The following is a 19,923-nucleotide window of genomic DNA, read 5'->3' as shown; positions in this document are numbered from 1 at the left end:
AATAAATAAAATAAAGGTATTATGTTCACCTACAACTAAAAAATAATAAATAAGTAAAAGTTTAAAAAAAATGGCAAAGAGACCATCATACTCTTCAGGAAAGTGAACTTAATCTAGTATTTCAAATAAAAAATTAGTGATTAAAGAAAGAACAGTGCATTTTCTCTTATAAATAAGCAAGCATAAGCAAGCACTACTACTGGTTCTCTGGATACCTATCAAGAACTCTTAAAATGTTCATATTCAAACATTAAATTAAATAAGCCAGACATTAAAGGATAAATTTGCATTTGTGTATGTGCATCTATGTTTTACTGGGAATTGAACGCAGGGTTTTGAATATTATAGGCCAGCACTCCACTATAGCGCTACATCCACAACACTTTTTATTTTGAAAGAAGGTCTAAGTAGCCCAGGCTGGCCTCAAAGTTGTGATTCTCCTGCTTCAGGTGAGAGGTAGCTAAGATTATAGCCATACCTCCTCACTCGCCTGAAATGGATAAATACGGTATAATCTCACTTATGAGGTGGGCAAACTCTTAGAGACAGAAAGTAGATTTGTTAATGGTTACAGAGTTTCTGTTTGGGGTGATGAAGAAGTTTTGAAAATAGTTATACAACACTGTAAAATATCTATATATAAATATATTAAAATGCCCTATATATGTTTATTTAATATTTTATATATATTATACACACACACAAGCATTCTACCAACTGAGCTATTTCCCAACCCACAATATAATATATACAGATATATATATTTGGTACTGGGGATTGAACCCAGGGGCATTTTCCTACTAAGTTACACCCCCAGCCCTTTTTATTTTTATTTTTTGAGGGAGGCCGAGAAGGAGAATGATGAGTTCAAAACTCAGCAAAAGAGAGGCAGGAAGCAACTCTGTGAGACCCTGTCTCTAAGGAAAATACAAAATAGGGCTGGGGATGTGGCTCAGTGGTTGAGTACCCCTGAGTTCAATCCCCAGTACCAAAAAAAAAAAAAAAAAAGAAGAAGAAGAAGAAGACAATTAAAAAAAAAAAATGGTTACCAGGACAGGAGAACAGTGATGACTGTTGCACAATGTCAATAAAAAAAAAAATTATATATTCATAAGGAGAATGATCAGAAATCTTCTCTGCAGTATTATTTGAAGACAAAGAAATAGAAAATAACCTTAACATCTGTTGATAGGAAATGAATAAATACACTTTGGTAGATTCACAGATCACGGACTACAGAGTAGCTAAAATAAACTACTTGTGTCAAAATAGGCTAAGAAAATTACATATGTATAGTAAAAGGTCATTATATGACATTTATATAGCATATTATGTTGTGGACACATTCAATATGTGTAACAACATGCATGGGCCTCATAAATATCAAATTCAGGGAAATATTTAGCACTGGGAAGAAAAGGAGGATATAGGATGGGAGAATTTGAAATGTTTCTTTTCTTATTAAAATAATCAAAAAATACAACCCTAAAGTTCCTATGTCGAAATGCTGGGTGATGAGTACTTAAATTTTTCTTGTATTATCCTCTACACTTTTCTGTCCATTTTAAATATTTAATAATAATTTTTTAAAAAGTATAGGCAAGAAAAAAAATGAAAAAAGCATCTATAATTTTAAAAAAATTAGGATACATCCACATGACAAAATATTATGCAGTTATTAAAAATGTGTGTTTGTGGGACTGGAGTTGTAGCTCAGTGGGGAGAGCACTTGCCTCGCAAGTGTGAGGCACTGGGTTTGATCCTAGCACCACATAAAAACAAATAAAGGCACTGAGTCCATATACAACTAAAATTTAAAAAAAAAAAAAATGTGTTTGTTGGGTACTGGAGATTGAACACAAGGGTGCTTTACCACTGAGCTATATCCCCAGGATTTTTTTTTTGGCGGGAATGGCGGGGGGGGGGGGGGGGGGGGGGGGCATGTGAGGGCAGGGTTTAATTAAGTTGCTGACAATCTAGAGGATCTAAGTTGCTGAAGCTAGCCTTGAATTTGTGATCTGTGATTCTCCTGCCTCAGCCTCCCAAGTTGCTAGGATTGCAGGTATGTACCATTGCACCTGGGAAAATGAGTTACATAATTTTAAAGACATGGGGAAATACTCAAGAAATGTTGTTGGGCTGGGGGTATAACTCAGTGGTAGAGCAAGAAACTCAAGGTTTTTCAAGATCCAGCATGCCAACTTCCCTTTCATCCTCATTTTCAGCTCATTTTAAGATATTATCTATAGCAGGCACTTTTTTTCCAAACATGCCAGGCACTTTTTATGCTCTGTGTCTTTGCCCACAGTGTGACCTTCCTGAAATGTCCTGTCTTCTAAACTTGTTGGACTACTATTCATCTTTATAACCTGGCTCAAATGCTTTCTCTCACGTCCCTTCTCACAACTGTTCTGTCCTTTATATGCTCCCATACTGCTTGTTCCTCTACTCACTTTATTTCATTCCCATGTGGGTCAATGCTCCTAGAGAGTAGAAACCATCTTATTTGGCTCTACTTGCCACATTTGCACAAAATGGGTATTAAATAATGTTGTCCTGGGTTCGATCCTCAGCACCACATAAAATAAATAAAATAAAACTATAATAAATAAATAAATAAACAAACAAACAATGTTGCCCAACTGAATGATAGCCAGCATGCCCTTTATCTAGTAAATTCTTTCAGTGAGGCAGCCAGTAAAGGCAACTGATCAAATAAGAGTCCCTCTAATTTCAAGTCATATACTTAGCATGAGTAACAGGCAGAAAATGTCATGGACCTGCCACTTTAAGGGGATTGGCAAACTGGACTGTGTATACACAATCCTAATTAAAACTAAAGGGCACCAAGGGGAAGTGAAATAGGGAGATTAAGAGGCGTGGATTCTACAGGTTAAGTCCTCCCCAGTTAAGAGCCCTCATCTTCCACACTAGTGCCTCGTGAACTCACTAAGCAGCCTATTCTCTCTTGGGGTCACCTGTAGAATCTAATGATTGAAAAGCAACTGATTAGGTCACTTTGTCTCTCCAGCAACTGGCTCTGCTCTTGGGCACTTAACTTCTAATTGTGGTTACATGGGGCTTTTTCTCTAAATGAATCCCACTGCACCATTCAGAGAATTCCTTTTAAAGAAAAGCTTGAAATTAACAACAGCAGGGAAGAAAGTAATTCAATCCTCCAAATCACAATATACATACTGTCCATTTTGATGAAAGTCACCCCACCTCCTTTAAACAATAGGTCCTCCCAAGGAATGACTTCTTGGGCACCAGCATGTCCTGTAATTGTTTTTCAGGAGAAAGCTCCCAGTGCCTGCTTCTCATTAAACAGCTACTTCATGTTTGATCACCCAGCTGTGACTGTTGACTGCAAGTTGCAAGGAGTCACTATAATTTAGGGGTAAAAGGAAATTTCGCTCCTACCCACAGTAGTCAAGCAGCTTCACACAAAAAGTTCCCCACCTTGAATCTTCTTAGGCCTACCTGATTTTCAGATCTAACATCTCTTAACCTTTTCAACACACAAATGAGGCAAACCAGGACTACAATAAGAAAAGGAATTGCAAATACTCATATAATGACAATGTTTTTTTGATGGTTTGGCACTGGGGATCTAGTGACGGAATCTTTTGACCAGGATGCCTAAAACCTCATTTTACTAATGTGTTATCAACAAGACCACCATTTATAGGAATAGATTCCTGGGTACTATAAATCACCTAATTTGAGTGTGGTTACCTTAACAGCTCCTCTGTTTGACCCCACACTCCAGACCTCCAGCCTGCCCCCAACCCTTGTTCAAATCTACAACTGCTAACAAAAAAAAAAAAAAAAAAAAGAAAGAAAGAAAAGAAAAAAAAATCAAAGAAGTGACTTAATACATCATTTCTTCACTTCTTCTACAAAAGACTAGAGCTATCTAATCATCTGCTTTAACCACACCACCTGGGTTCATCCTGACTGACTCTGGGGACTAGTAAGCAACAACTGCCAGGATGAAAATTCCTAAGTCCTGTCTTCTGAAGATGGAACTGCAGTGGCTCCTCAGCTGCAATTTCCTATAGCAAATGTTCCAAACCCCTTTTCAACTCTCAACATATTTGAGAGGATTACCAAAAGAAAGGCTAATTTTCTTTACTATCTGGTCACCTTGACCTAGAAGCAAGAGTATGCACCATGAGTATAAAGGAAAGTGACTCCTATTTAGCAAACAATTCCCATCTTACTAAACCAGATGAAAACCATAATCAAAATACTCCTTAGCTGTGCATAGTGGCACACCCCCATAATCCCAGAGACTCCAGAAGCTAAAGTATCACAAATTTGAGACCAGCCTCAGCAATTTAGTGAGACCCTGTTGTCAAAATTTAAATAATATAAAAAAAGGTTGCTCAGCAGAATGTGAGTTCAATCCCCAGTACCAAAAAAAAAAGTGTCTCCTTAGTAAGACATTAATTTACTCTAGGAAATTATCACTGCTCAAAATATCTTCAAAACATTTATTTCTTCGGGAAGTACTTTAAATATCACTCCGTGTGAAATACAGAAAAAATTAAGCTTTTTTTTTTTTAATAGTCACAGTTCAATCTTCACCAAAAGAAAAAAGGAAGGGGGACTGCTTTGCTTGATTCTTTGGCTAACAGTATCTTCTGGCTATTTGCAATAACTGACTCCACCAAGCAAAAGTGAAGATTTATTACCACTAAGGATACTCAAAAGAGTGGCTCAGAAGTCAAAAAGTGTTCTGAGCATCAGCAGCATACGAGAATAAATGTAAAGCTGAGAACACACTTTAAGAGGGACAACTTACAAACATTGTAATTATCCCACAATTACAATGGATATGTACAGTACAATCATACATTACATAATCATAAATTCTGACCCTGAAAAAAAATCTCGAGATCATATAATCCAAATGTCTATTTTTATATATGAGAAAACTCCAATCCATTGAGGTTAGGCAATTTGTTTCTAGTTGAATTAGTAGCAAGAGCTAGGACTAGAAAATTCAGATATCCTGGCTCCAAAAAAAAAAAAAAAACACCACATATTTATCCATACAGCTTCCTATTTTCAGCTCCTCACTTTTGTCTTCCATTCCCCTGGGGAAATAATTTGGAACACTAAAGCATACCAGGAATGGTTCTGAAACCCAGTAGCAGAGAAATGGACTTAAGACCAGGACCTCCCTGTGGTGACCCAAGGTTAGTGTCTGGCTCACAAGAATTCTGGGCAATCTACCTCAGAGAGGGGTCAGTGAAAACTTCTGGATACTCCCCCCCACAACTGGAGTACACCTCCTACAATAACATGTTTGCTATAAGTGATTGAAAGAAGGCTACTTTGAAGAACCTTAATCAGGGAAAAAGAAAACAGCAGAGGTCCCATTTAGGAAAAAGTTGATATATGAAAAAGCAAAGGGACAGCAGGAACCATCTTGGCTTACCTCTTGGCAGAAAGCCTGCGCAGGCTAGGCGAGAGTGATCCCAGGCAGTCTGGATTCAAATTTGTCTCTACCCAGAAAAAAAAGGGGCAAAACGATAGGAATGCTTCTTCATTCCGCCTTTCCACCACTGTTGGTCAGCTCAGCCTCATCATCCTGGACAACCCCGGTGTTGTAAAGATCAGACAGCAGGGAGAAGGGAAGCCATGTGGGCCAGGTCAATGGAGTGAGTCAGTGGCAGAGCAGGAAGAGTCACTGGGGCAGAAATTCTGGCCTCCTGTGGCAAGAATGCCAAACCACACCCCCATCTGGTCAGTACTGAGGAGGCTCTGCCCTATCAGGATTCCCGTCTCTAAACCAGAAAAGGTCCTTCCTCCAGAGGCTCCACATCAATCTTATTTTCAAGAATATTTCCAAAACCTTGCACAGTTTTCTTCTCCTAAAACATCAGACTTTGGTTTAACTTCCCAAATCCTCCACTGTGTGATCATAAGTCATTTATTCACCATTATTTGCCACTGTTCCATGAGTAGACTGGGAACTAATCAAGCCAGTCTTCCCACTTCTGTGCATGAGCCAAGACCTGTCTCATTCTCATGCCACCAGGAGTAGCAAACTTACACACCTTCAGGGGTCAGGCTGGTCACAGAAATGAATGTTCCAGTAGGACATGTGGAAGAACTAGGGAACACTGTGCCTTCCTCAAGGCATTCAAATATTTTAATTGAAATATTAATGTAATACTTCACTGTGAACACCACAATAACCTTTTAAATAGTTAAGTCTTTTTATCTTGCAAGTGAGGAAACTTCCCTATAGTTAGGCAGCTAGCAAAACACAGTTTTTAGACCTGTCTGAAGAAATCAAGCATTCTGTACCACTAGGCTTCCCAGCAGTACAAACACCACAAAAGACAGAGGTCTCAAATTCATTTTTCATGAGATACAACCTAAATAGTGGATGAGAGGCCCATATCACAGCTTATCTAACTAACCATTCCCAAGTGTCTCAGATTCTGTCCATCTTCCAGCCAAAGCCTTCCGCTTATTCCAAATCCTACTAAATTTCCTCTTCTCTTGATTTCTATAGGATTTCCAAATGAGCCAGCACAATCAAGTGCTAAATTATATACTGCCTTGCAAAGGTGGATTCTGCTGCTGTGTATTTTAGTTTTAGCTTCACTAATCAGACTAATGATAAACTTACATAGTCCCCAACCAAAAATGTTTAACTTTTATCTCATCAAGAAAAAAACAATCACGCAAATCCAAATTAAGAGACATTCGGAAAAACAACTAATCTGAACATTTTAAAAACATCAATACTATGGGGCTGGGGTCGTAGCTCAGTTGGTGGAGTGTTAGCATGTGTGAGGCACTGGGTTCGATTCTCAGCACCATATATAATAAATAAAGGTCAATCAACAACAACAAAATTTTTTTTAAAAAATCAGTACTATGAAAGACAAAAAAGAATACAAGGTAAAATAAGCCAAATCTGGTGGCACACGCCTGTAATCCCAGTGACTCAGGAGGCTGAGGCAGGAGGAATGCAAGTTCAAAAATAGCCTCTGCAACTTAATGAGGCCCTAAGCAACTTAGCGAGGCCCTAAGCAACTTAGCGAGACCCTGTCTCAAAATAAAAAATAAAAAGGGCTGGGATGTGGTTCAGTGGCTAAGCACCCATGGGTTCATTTCCCGGTACCAAAAAAAAAAAAAAAGAAGAAGAAGAAGAGAGATTAAAGAGGCTGGAGCTGGAACTCTGTGATAAAACATTTGCTTAGCACGTGATGCACAAGGCTCTGGGTTCAATTCTCAGTACCACAAAAAAGAAAAAACAAAAAAAAGAATGAAAGAAATAGAAACTGGGGGCAGTGGTGCTGTGAGGCACACCTATAATCCTGAGGCTGAGGCAGGAGGATCATGAGTTCAAGGCCAAATTAATGAGACACCTTTAAAAAAAATAAATAAATAACAGTTTTAGGTATAGCTCAATAGTAAACCCTGTTCAATCTACAGTATTGTAGAAAAGAAAAGAAAGAGAATAAAGAACTGCTTTCACCAGGCAGGCACAATGGCACACACCTGTAATCCTAGTGACTGGAGACGGAGGCTGATGATGGAGGATCGCACAAAGTCCCCACAATTTAGTGAGATGCTGTCTCAAAATTAAAAATAAAAAGGACTGAGGATGTGGCTCAGTGGTAGAAAGCCCCTTGGTTCAATCCCCAGTCTACCCCCACCCCCACTCCAACAAGTGTGTGCAAGCGCGCTCACTCTCTCTCTCTCTCTCTCTCTCACACACACACACACACACACACACACACAACTGTTCAAGGTTAAAGCCAGGCTAAAGAAATGACAAAATCATAAGTACATGCAGTGCATGATCCCTCAATGGATGCTGAATAGAAAAAAAACAAAAACAAAAAAGTGTTATAGGAGTTACCTTTGGGAAGATTTCAGAAATCCAAAGTATTGTATTCTAGATTTATTTGAATCAATGGTAAATTTTCTGAGTGTTAATAGAAGTGTGGTTATATAGGAAGATATCCTTTTTTAGGAAATACATGCTGAAACATTTAGGGATGAAATAATATATGCATATCTAATAGTCAAAAGGGTGACATAATGAAGGATACAGAGCCAATGTGACAAAATGTTAATACTAGATGAATGTAAATGTATACAAGTATTTGTTATATTATTCTTCTGAAGTATCTGTAGGTTTGAAATTGTTCAAAATAAAAAATTGGTAAGGAGGGAAATCCTGCATTATATACTTTTTCATATACTCAGCTGGGTGAGAGAGTAGAAAATCATTCACTGCCTGAGGAAAATGGGCTCTGGAGGCTAGCAACCTGACAGAGTCCATTTTCCTGCAGTTCATGAGGGGTACAGCAGGAGCTCTCAGGGAACAAGAGGATTCTCCAAAACTTACACCATCATGCCACAGGAAATCTAGAAAAGCAGGAAATCAAAGCTATTACGTTATTTCCTCACTCTTCACTAAGGCCATCAGAGAAGTACAGACTCAACAAATGCCCACAACAAAGCAGAATGCAGCTGCTGTGCACACAGAGCACCAAGTATTAAAGTCACAATGCATACACCTTGCCACAGAGCACCAAAAACTTTACAGCCTGTAAACAAGTGACCTTAGCAAGTCATAGGAAGGTACTCACGTGGTCAAATAAATACGTCTGAAATATATGCAGTCTTTACTCCTTGCTAGATAAACTAGTTCTCAGCTGCAATAAGGCAGAAGAAATCTACAAGGATTAATCACTGGCATTTCCTGCACTAGCTTCAAAGAAACTGGCCCTTAAATAGGACAGAAAGAGCAGGTGACACAGTTGCCAACAGGGGCCTCAACACAGGAGCAGGCTGTGCAATAAAGCCCTCTTTCCCTTCTACAGCCACAAGATTCTGTTTCTATCAAGTGACCCCTTGCTAAGGCCACTGACTACCCAATGGCCAACCCTTATCCTTGGTTCTCTCCTCTCAATGACCTCGCTCTTTTTTACATAGCTCCTCTCCCAGTCTACCAGAAGGAATAGTCAAAACTATTTCCCCCAAACTTCCATTAACTGTAGTAAGATCTATAGTACTATAACATGGAGCTTGTTTCTCACACCTACAATGTTCAGAGTTTGTTTTTTTTTTTTTTTCTTTTTCTGGTACTGGGGATTAAACCCAGGGAGTTTACCACTGAGCTACATCTCCAGACCTTTTATTGCAACAGATTCTTGATAAGTTGCCCAGGCCACCTTGGAACTTGCAATCCTCCTGCCTCAGCCTCTCCAGAAGCTGGGGTGTCACCATGCCTAGCCCACGTTTAGGATTTTACCAAAGATTCAAAATGAAGACATATAAGGACTGCTTGTCAAACTATGGAATTAAACTATAAAGAACAGAAAATACATGCTTTAAGATGTTACCTGACAAAAAGAGCTTAGCAAGTTTGATGTTACCAAAAACAACAAGAAAAAATTTAATAGAAGTAAATGTAAAGTTCTGTTTGGCATTAAAAAATAAAATAAAATAAAATAGAAATGGTAGAGATTAATTCACCTGTTACTATTAAAACGGCTGCCTTACCAGGCACAGTAATGCACAACTGTTATCCTAGCACCTCAGGAGGCTGAGGCAGGAGAATTGCAAGGTTGAAACTGGCCTCAGCCACTTAGTGAGACCTTGTTTCAAAATAAAAAAGGACTAGGGATGTAGCTCACTAGTAGATCACTTGCCTCACACGTGAGAGTCCCTGGGTTTGATCTCCAATACTGCAAAAAATATATATATATTTTTTTTAAATGTTTGAGACTAGGGTTGTGGCTCAGTGGTAGAGCACTTGCCTAGCATGTGTGGGGCCCTGGGTTCGATCCTCAGCACCACATAAAAATAAATAAATAAAGGTATTGTGTCCATCTACAACTAAAAAAAAAAAAAAAGTATATATATATATATATATATATATATATATAAAAAAAAAAAAGTTTAAGGTTGCCGGGCATGGTGGTGCATGCCTGTAATCCAAGCAGCTTGAGAGGCTGAGACAGGAGGATCATGAGTTCAAAGTTCAAAGCCAGTCTCAGCAATTTAGCAAAGCCCTAAGCAATTCAGTGAGACCCTGTGTCTAAATAAAATACAAAATAGGGCTGGGGATGTGGCTCAGTGGTTGAGTACCCCTGAGTTCAATTCCCAGTACCAAAAAAAAAAAAAAAAAAAGTTTAAGGCTAGGCATGGAGGTGCATACCTTTAATTCTAGTGACTCAGGAAGCTGAGGCAGGAGGAACACAAGTTCAAAGCCAGCCTCAGCAACTTCATGAGACCCTATCTCAAAAGAAAAAAATTAAAAAGTGGGGTGGGGATGTAGCTCAGTGATAGAGTATGTCTGGGTTCTATCCCCAGTACCACCACCAGGAAAAAAATTTTTTTAAATAAAAACATAATGGCTGCCTGCCAGTAGGGGAAAGGCATCTATGGTGAGGGTATTACTCGGTATACTCTCAATGAAACACGAATCTGACAGAAGAGCTATCCATGCAGACTATTACCAATGCAGTCTCGAGTTATTTAGCAGAAGGTGACACACAGTGCCCCCACTTCTGAAGAGCAAAGTTAGAGTAAATGCAGAGGAAATAACCATGCATAATGAGGCTGTGCTAAAGGGTCTGGAAGGAGTATGTCATGCTGAACACAGGACAGAATATAAATAGTTAGGGAGGGAGGAGAGGACATAAAATTTTCAAATATATGCATGCCTGTAGTGCAGATGAGAGAAAGAATTATGAGTCCCTCACAAGAAGATAAAACCAGCAGGGCATGGTGGCACAAACCTGCAATCCCAGAGACTCAAGAGGCTGAGACAGGAGGATTGCAAGTTCAAAGCCACCCTCTGTAATTTAGCAAGGCTCTAAGGAACTTAGCAAGACCCTGTCTCAAAATAAACTAAAAAAGGAAAGAAAAACACAGAATTTATGATTGAAAGTTATAGGGAGATAGATTGTGGCCTGTCAAAGGGAAGACTTTTCACCATATTATAGAAGTTAAGAATGTAGAATATGGGCTGGGCGCAGTGGCACATGCTTGTAAGCCCAGCAGCGCGCAAAAAGCTGAGGCAGGAGGATCCCAAATTCAAAGCCAGCCTCAGCAATTTCATGAGGCCCTCAGCAACTTAGTGAGACGCTGTCTCAAAATATAAAAAGGGCTGGGGATATAGCTCAGTTGTTAAGTGCCCATGGGTTCAATCCCCGGTACCAAAAAAAAAAAAAAAAAAGAGAGAGAGAGAGAGAAATGTGGGATATGCAATTCAGAAGGCTTGACTAGGACACCAATGGCACCATCTACAAACTATGTGGCTTTAAGTAAATGACCTAATCTATCTTTTTCTCAGTTTTCTTCCCTATAAAAAGGAACAATAATCATAATAGAATTTGCCACTTTGAGTTTTGGGAAGTAGTTCATGTAAAGTGCTTAAAACAATGTCTCGGGCTGTTGATGTAGCTCAGTTGGAAGAGTGCCTGCCTCACATGCACAAGGCCCTGGGTTCAATCCCCAGCACCTCCAAAAAAATAAAAATAAAAAACAGTGTCTCATTCTTAGTATATACTGAAAAAAATGTTAGCTACATTATTAACTGTTGGTATTATCAATTAGATAACCTGAAAACCTTTCTACTAAATATGCCTGAAAATGCTTAGAAAAATAAAGAAACATTCTTTTAGACTGTGCCAGTTATTAAATTCTTGTGTCTCATTTCCACCCCTATTCCATTAGGCTCTGCTCTGTGATGCTGGGGTTTGGACTCCACCAACTCCATTTCACTCTTACCAGCTGGATCCCTGTTAAGTTATGTCAACAGGGGGTGCTAAAGGGAAAATGGAGAGCAAAGGCTACCTGGGACTTCCTCCTTCCTGTCACCAGCTGTTTCTTGAGGACAACATTTGTTCCACCCAGTTTTTTTTAAACATCTAGACCCAGCCTCATTATGCCCTTCAGAGGCACCTGAATCAGCTGGGCACAAAATAACCGAGCCGCCACGAGGCACTTGTAGGTTCAAACAGGAACTACTTTATTGCCCGAACTCTCACCCGCACTCCATGCACGCTTCCCGGGAACTCTCTCACCCTCTACTGGCTCCGCGCAAACTCCACAGGAGTTCTCAGGAACTCAAAAGTATCAGGCTCCCGAGGCAGCAGGAGCCGCCCTATTGCTGGACAGCAAGGGTCTATATACAACTGAATACCCAGCCTGTTTCAATCCAGCACCATCCAGTCACAGCAATTATACACAGCTTAACTTAATTATCATCATCTTAATGCTCGCTGGTGTCACCTCTCAACCACTCCTTCTGGCAATGCCAGGCACCATCCCTACTCGGCTGTGGCTCTCAACATTTCCCCCCTTCTGTCTAATTAAACAACAAGCATGTGGCTTAGGGACCGTGCCTGTCTTAGGTTGTCCAATACTACATATGGTTCTTACCCGTCATCGGATGAGCTGACCTCAAGGCATCAGCCTCCTATCTCAGGTTGGTACCATTGTAATTGGATCTTACCCATCATTGACTACTGGCCCAGCATACAGCCATATTTGTGGATAGGCCTTTGCACCAATGGGGGGATGAGGTTCTTTGCCTCACCTCTGTTGGCCCCCAAATTTTAAAGCATACAGCCATATTTGTGGATAGGCCTTTGCACCAGTAGGGGGGTGAGGTTCTTTGCCTCACCTCTGTTGGCCCCCAAATTTTAGCTGAACGACCATCACAAGCAGAAGGGAGGAGGATACAAAAATGCCATGACACCAAGCCAATTGACGGCTCCTTTGGAAAAATTGTACCACCGATGACACCATCAGCAAAAATACCCCGGCACTACCACAAGTTGATGCACCAACAGATAGCTCACAATGCATACAAGTGATACACAGTCCAGGCAAGTTCTGCAAGCAGTTCAAAGCAGAGAAATCTATTAATATGTCCATTCCCTCCAAAGTAAATCGACTCCTTGATTGAGCATCACTTGTTGAGTTACATTATTTATTGATGTAACAGTTTATACAGTTTGTTGTGATAGCTATCGCAGAAGCTGTAGTTTGGTTTTATCTTTGTCTTCACCGGCACTGGGATGAAGATAGGAATTCTGGCAATGATGGCTAAAAAAAAATTATGTAACATTCCAGCAGGCACTAAAAGAAAGCAATTTTCTAAACAATTTCGTATCCTGAATAGAATTAGATATAATGAAAAGGAAAGGTGAAAGTAAACAAACAGATCTGTTAACCTCCTTTTTTGTTCACATTTTAAAACAATCCTCAACAGCTGTTTACCCAATTTAAATTAAACCATTTAAATCACGTGAATAATAAAAAAATATTTGGATCCATTTTTTCATGAGCGCTCCTCATATATGATATATGGACATACACACATACAGACATACAACACAAAACACAAGTGTGCACAAATAATACAATATATACAACACATAACATAATAGTAAAGGTCTTGTAGCTTTTCACAGGTGAAATCTCCATTACAATGTTTAAAAACTCCACAGTCAAAAAATAGAAAAATAAAATAGAACTTCATGATGTGGGAAAGGGCAATAATAAAATAGATATTGAAAAAAAGCATCCTGGTTTCATTAGCCTCCAGGTGTGGGAGAACCACTGTCGCATATGTAAGGATAGTCAAACTGGAGTTCTGGATATCAGCTATTATGGATTTGAGCCAAATCATCTTCTTTTTGGTCTGTAGAAATCGTTTTAGTTAATCTCTCTGAAATCCAAATCGGTTGCTGTTCTCCCTGTGGAAACACACAAACAGACCCCCAACTCCAGACAATCACTGGGTCAGGACCTTTCCATTGTCCTGTTAGAATATCCTTGGGCTTATGTACATTTTTTGGACACATGTGCCTTTCTGCAGCACTAAGCCCTGATGAATCCAAATTTTAAAAGTTTAGAGTAAAAAGGGTTATTTTAAGATTATCTTTGGGGGATATATACCCTTCCCAATTCCCTCTTTTTGCTTTAATAAGTACATTTTAATAGTTTGATGAGCTCCTTCAACTATGCCTTGTCCCTGTGGATTGTATGCAATTCCTGTTATATGAGTAATGCCAAATGATGAGCAAAACTGCTTAAAAGAGGTAGAAGTATAGCCAGGGCCATTATCTGTTTTTAACTGTTTTGGAACGCCCACAGTGGCAAAATTTTGTAAGCAATGAGCTATAATATCTTTAGTTTTTTCTCCGGCATGAAGGGAGCCCATCAAAAATCCAGAAGAAGTATCAACTGTAACATGCAAATATTTTAATTTTCCAAATTCTGGCAAGTGTGTGACGTCCATCTGCCAAATATGGTTAGGTATCAGTCCTCTAGGATTGACTCCAAGATTAACTTGTGGTAAAAATCACACAATTCTGACACTGTTTTATTATTTGTCTAGCTTGTTCCTTAGTTATTTTAAAACGCTTTTTTAAAGTATTTGCGTTGACATGGAAGGATTTATGAAAATTTGTAGCTTCTTCTAGCATAGAAAAAAATATGTATGTCATGTGTAGTTTTATCTGCTAAATCATTGCCCAAACTAAGGGCTCCAGGCAATCCTGTATGTGCCTTGATATGTCCTATAAAAAATGGATCTTTTCTGTCCCAGATTAGACTTTGTATAGTGGAAAACAAAGAGAAAACAGTAGAGGAAGGGGAAATCCTACCAGCATCTTCAAGGGATACTATAGCATTAACTATATACTGACTATCAGAAAATAAATTAAATACAGAATCTTTAAACATCATAAAAGCTTGTAATACTGCATTAAGCTCTACCTTTTGAGCTGATTGTTTGGGTACTAAAAATGTAAAAGTTTGATCAGGGGTAACTACTGCTGCTGTACCATTATTTGACCCATCAGTGAATATATTTGGAGCATTCATGATAGGTATTTTTCTTGTCATTTTTGGAAAAACTACAGGATGCGAAGACCAAAAAGACAACAAAGGATTAGATGGTAAGTGGTTATCAAATGAAACATTAGATTTACACATGATTATTGCCCAAGTATTTAACTCATTAGCTAACTCATCAATTTGATCCATAGTATATGGAGTAATAATTTAATTGGAAGAAATTCCAAACACTCCCTTTGCTGCTTTTATTCCTTTGAGTATTAATTGTCCTACAGCCTCAGGATACCTAGTAAGAATAATGTTAGGAGAATAAGATAAATGTATCCATAATAATGGACCTTCTTGCCAAAATACTCCTGTAGGAATATTTTTGTTGGTAGTACAATAAATAATAAAGGCAAACTTAAATCAATTCTATCCAAATGCATATTTTCCATTTATGTTTCAATGATTTTTAATGCCTTTCTTGCTTCAGGCATTAACATGCGGGGTGAATTAACATGTGGGGTAAATTTGGATCTGATGGACCATTTAGGATATCAAATAAAGGTCCCAACTCTCCTATTGGTATGCCTAGATAAGGCCTTATCCAATTTATATCTCCTAATAACTTTTGAAAGTCGTTAAGTGATTTGAGTTGACCTACTCGTATTTGAATTTTTGGTGGATGGACCATGGTAGAGGATAATAGAACTTCTAAATAATTAATTGGAAACTTTAATTGTACTTTATCTATTGCTATCTCTAGATTATAATTTTTAATAAATTTGTAAGTGTGGCATAACATTTTAGCAATGTGTTTTTACCTTTGTGTGCTAATAATACATCGTCCATATAGTGAAATATTTCAGGATTTTGATTTCTAAGTAGCTGGATTGCTTTGTTAACATAAATTTGACACATAGTTGGGCTGTTAGCCATCCCTTGAGGGAGTACTTTCAATTCATATCTCTGATCAGGACCTTCATGATTCAACACAGGGACATTAAATGCAAAACTTGGACTATCCTCAGGATGAATTGGAATTGAAAAAAACAATCTTTAGTATCTATAACTAAAACATATTAGGTTTTTGGCAAAGCAGACAATTGAGGAATCCCCGATTGAGCAGGTCCCATAATAACCATCTCATTATTAATGGCTCTTAAATCTTGCAATAATCTCCATTTACCAGATTTCTTTTTGATGACAAAAATGGGAGTATTATGGGGAGATACAGAAGGTTGTATATGTCCCTCCGCTAATTGTTGTTTGACCAGGTCATGGGCTGCTTGTATCTTTTCTTTAGTCAGGGGCCACTGAGGAACCCATACTGGCCTTTCTGATTTCCAAGTAATTTTTATTATCTCAGTGACCCCTCTGAAAACCCAATCCATGTTTGTCTGTTCCTTGATCTATTTGTATTGGTGCTATACCTTGTTCTTGTTCTCCTAATCTTTTTCCTTTCCTAAAACCTTGTCTAGCCATAATAGTGGGTGCATTTGGATTGATGTTATTTGTTAATGTCAAACCTAATTGAATTAGGACATCTCATCCCCATAAATTTATAGGAAGATGATCCAATACATACGGCTGTATAGTTCCTTCATATCCTTCAGGATCCTTCCGATCTAATACCATTGCACTTCTATGGGGATTAGTTGCCGCTCCTAGGCCTTGAAGCGTTTGAGTGGCTTGTGGTAACGGTCAATGTTTTGGCCATTCTTGATGAGAGATGATGCTAAGGTCTGCACCTGTATCCAGTAGCCCATTAAATTCAAGTTCTTGAATATTTAGTTTTAGCATGGGGCGAGAATCTAAATTTAAAGAAAGCATAACCCAATCTACACCTGTGGAGCCTAATCCCCTGGAACCTCTTTCTATAGTACGGCTGGAAAATTTATCATGTAGGCTGGGTATTATTAATAACTGTGCTATTCTATCTCCTGGTGAAATTACTGATATACCCCTTGGAGAACTGGCTATAATTTTTATTTCACCTTCATAATCGGGATCAATTATCCCAGGACTTATCATAAGTCCTTTTAGAGTAGAAGAACTGTGTCCCAATAATAAGCCTACTGTTCCTTGGGGAAGAGGTCCTTTTACCCCTGTGGGAATGATTTGAACTCCCATCTCCGCCGAAAACTAAAAAATAAATATTTTTTAAAATTCTCTCTCTCCCTCTCTCTCTCTCTTCTCTCTCTCCCTTCTCTCTCTCTATCTTTAAAAAAAAAAAGAATGAAGATAAAACAAAGATGTTTTCCAATAAAGTGTTTATCATTAATATATCCTTACTAAAGTAAACACCTAAAGGATGTATACATCTATTCAACAAAAAGAAAAGAATAAACTGTAAGAAAGAATGGTAACAGCAAATACACATGGGTAAAAGGAAATAATCACTAACAGCACAAAACAATTATTAATTAGAATTATTCAAGGTGAAGATGTATCTTAGTGGTAGAGTCCTTGCTAAGCATGTACAAGGCTCTGCATTCCCTCCTTAGCATTACAAAAAAAAAAAAAAAAAATCACTCAACATTAATATAGATTTCTTTGGAACAGTCTCATTCTCAGAAGTGCTCATTTTGATTCTGATCAACACTTTTTGATATGTGTAGTACATAGAAGGTAAGAAGCTGAGTTGGCCCCAATACATTCTGACCAATGGCTTTGATCAATTGGGCACAGCCATCAAAATAACTCCTGATCAGCTGTATTTAGCCATCTGAAGCTGGGCTTTGCCATCTCGCCCCACCCAGCCCCATCCTAACACTTCTAGAACTCAAGTCTTAGTTCAAGGCATTCTTCCCACTTCCATATTCCACAAGTCAAAAAAAGAACATTCTAAATAGATTTTCTTTCTTTTTCTTTTGGGTACTGGGGATTAAACCAGGGGTGCTTTACCACTCAGCTATACCCCAAGTTTGTTTGTTTTTAAGACAGGGTTTTGTTAAATTGCTGAGGCTGGCCTGGAACTTGAGATCCTCCTGCCTCAGCCTCCCAAGTCACTAGAATTACAGTGGCCACCATGCTGAGCTCTAAATATGTTTCTCAATGAGCTTTAAGGTAAGATCTTATAGCTTTGGGGGAGTACAACTTCTGGCTTTGGACTAAGATTCAGGCATTGCAATTAGTCATCATTTTCTTGAATTTGGACCAAAAGAGTGCTTTGTGTTTTTTCCTCTAAAGGAGAAGATACCACACAGGAACAGAGAGGGAGGGAACACATAAACCCACTGAAAGCTTCCTCATATTATCTGAATGCTTGCTTGGGTTCCTGTATATTCACAGGGGTAAAGATCTCCAATCTAGCAGGGGATCATTAACTCCAGGCCAGCCTCAGCAATTTAGTGAAACCCTGTCTCAAATTAAAAATAAAAAGGAGTGGGGAAAACAAAACAAAACAAAAAAAGGAGTGGGGATACAACGTAATGGAAAAGCATCCCTGGATTCAATTTCTAGTAACACCCCCATAGCCCCCAGGAAAAAAAGTTCCTGGAGTGGGATTGTGGCTCAGTGGTATACGAGTGGGACCCGGGTTCGATCCTCAGCACCACATAAAAATAAAATGCATTATGTTGTGTCTATCTACACCAGAAAATAAATATTAAAAAAAAAAAGTTCCTGCCCATCACAGAATAGTAACACACCTGACAACCCAGAATTTTGGAAACAAAGAACCAGGCAAAAGACCCAGGAGAAAGGTAAGTGTTTATTTAACCAAGTAAATGTTATTACATTTTCAGAAGACAGTGCCATTCCAAGAAAGAGGATAGGTTGGGCTGGGGTTGTGGCTCAGTGATAGAGCGCTCCTGCACATGTGCGACCCTGGGTTCAATCCTCAGCACCACATAATTAATAAATAAATAAATAGATAGATAGATAGATAGATAGAATGAAGTTGTTGGGTCCCACTACAACTAAAAAACAAATTAAAAAAAAATAGAATAGCTTAACACTGAGGTTCAAAATTCACTAAAGGAAGAGGGGAAAGCCAGGCTCCTACTGCCTTTCATCCCCCCAAAACACATCATTCCAAGGCACACATTAATGGCCCTGCCATGCTCAAATCTTACACAGCCATCAGGATACAATGTCCAAAAAAAACCAAAAAACAGTCTCTCATTGTCTAGAGGAGCAGACAAACACGCAAAGAGACTAACAATACCAAATGACAAGCACTACCTCAGAGGTAAGCAAAAGAGGGTATGGTACGCACAGGAGGCAACAACTCAGATTCTCTCCCACCCACGACTTTCACACATTTAGAGGTCTTAAATTTGAACTCTCCGAAGTGCTAGCATGAAACACCTTTACTGATTTGAACTTCACTACAACCTAGGAAGTACGTAAGATCATAATTGACTCTATATGAAAAATGAGACTCTAAATAAATCACCTAGTCAAGACAACACGCACCCCGACCTAGCCCCTTCCCCAGTTCTAATTTATGCCCAACCCTCAAAATCCCAAGTGGAGCCAAACTCGCACTAGCTATGTAATACTGGACAATTAAACATTATATACCTCAAGGTCCCCACCTGTAATAAACTAAGTATAACAAGGTTTCTAGACAAATTGTTAAAAATATGATTCTTATAAAGGGTGCAACACAATGCTAGAAACGCAGTGGGCGCTCAGGCAATGTTTAGTGGTACTGTTGTTGACAATAAAAGGCGAGGACTTTCCGTTAAGGACCCCTCGATTACAGTCCTTTCAGGAACTTGCACTACCCGCCATCCCGGTCGCCCTCAGACAAAATCCCACGGACACGCCCCCAAACAGGCCCTCCCCCTTAGGCCCTCCCACAGCTTCCCTCCCACAAGCCTTACCCCCGATTGACTGTCCCCTAGAAGGGTCACCTAGAAGGGCTTCCGCTCGCACCGACCTCTCCAGCACCCCTTTAGGCCTGGGCATCCCTGTGGGCGCCCAGGCCACACACGAGCAGGGGGCCCGCGCCGGTTACCTGGCCGCGACTCCCGCTCCGCGCCACGCGCTCCCCGGGGTCGCCGCTCGCCGCGGACTCGCGCCAGCAGCGGCAGTACACAATTAGTTTAAACTATGGCCCCGCCCCTT

The 19,923-nt window shown here is 39.3% G+C and overlaps 1 protein-coding gene across 4 annotated transcripts in view; it reads right to left on the bottom strand.

Moving 5' to 3' along the window:
• The window catches only part of Numa1 (nuclear mitotic apparatus protein 1), a 77,394-nt gene extending 57,493 nt beyond the window's left edge, over nt 1-19,901 (bottom strand). For 3 of the 4 annotated variants that reach the window (XM_076846715.2, XM_076846722.2, XM_076846720.2), the window contains exon 1: nt 5,450-5,677. The gene's annotated coding sequence lies outside the window, so the exon portion shown is untranslated. Of the gene's footprint in view, nt 1-5,449; nt 5,678-19,813 lie in introns of those variants that run through there. The other variant, XM_076846717.2, reaches the window with a different exon arrangement.
• Between the last annotated feature and the right edge of the window lie 22 nt (nt 19,902-19,923).

This window comes from Callospermophilus lateralis, chromosome 2, assembly GCF_048772815.1.
Source record: "Callospermophilus lateralis isolate mCalLat2 chromosome 2, mCalLat2.hap1, whole genome shotgun sequence".
NCBI classification, from domain to species: domain Eukaryota; kingdom Metazoa; phylum Chordata; class Mammalia; order Rodentia; family Sciuridae; genus Callospermophilus; species Callospermophilus lateralis.
This window is presented reverse-complemented; position numbering and strand designations above follow the sequence as displayed.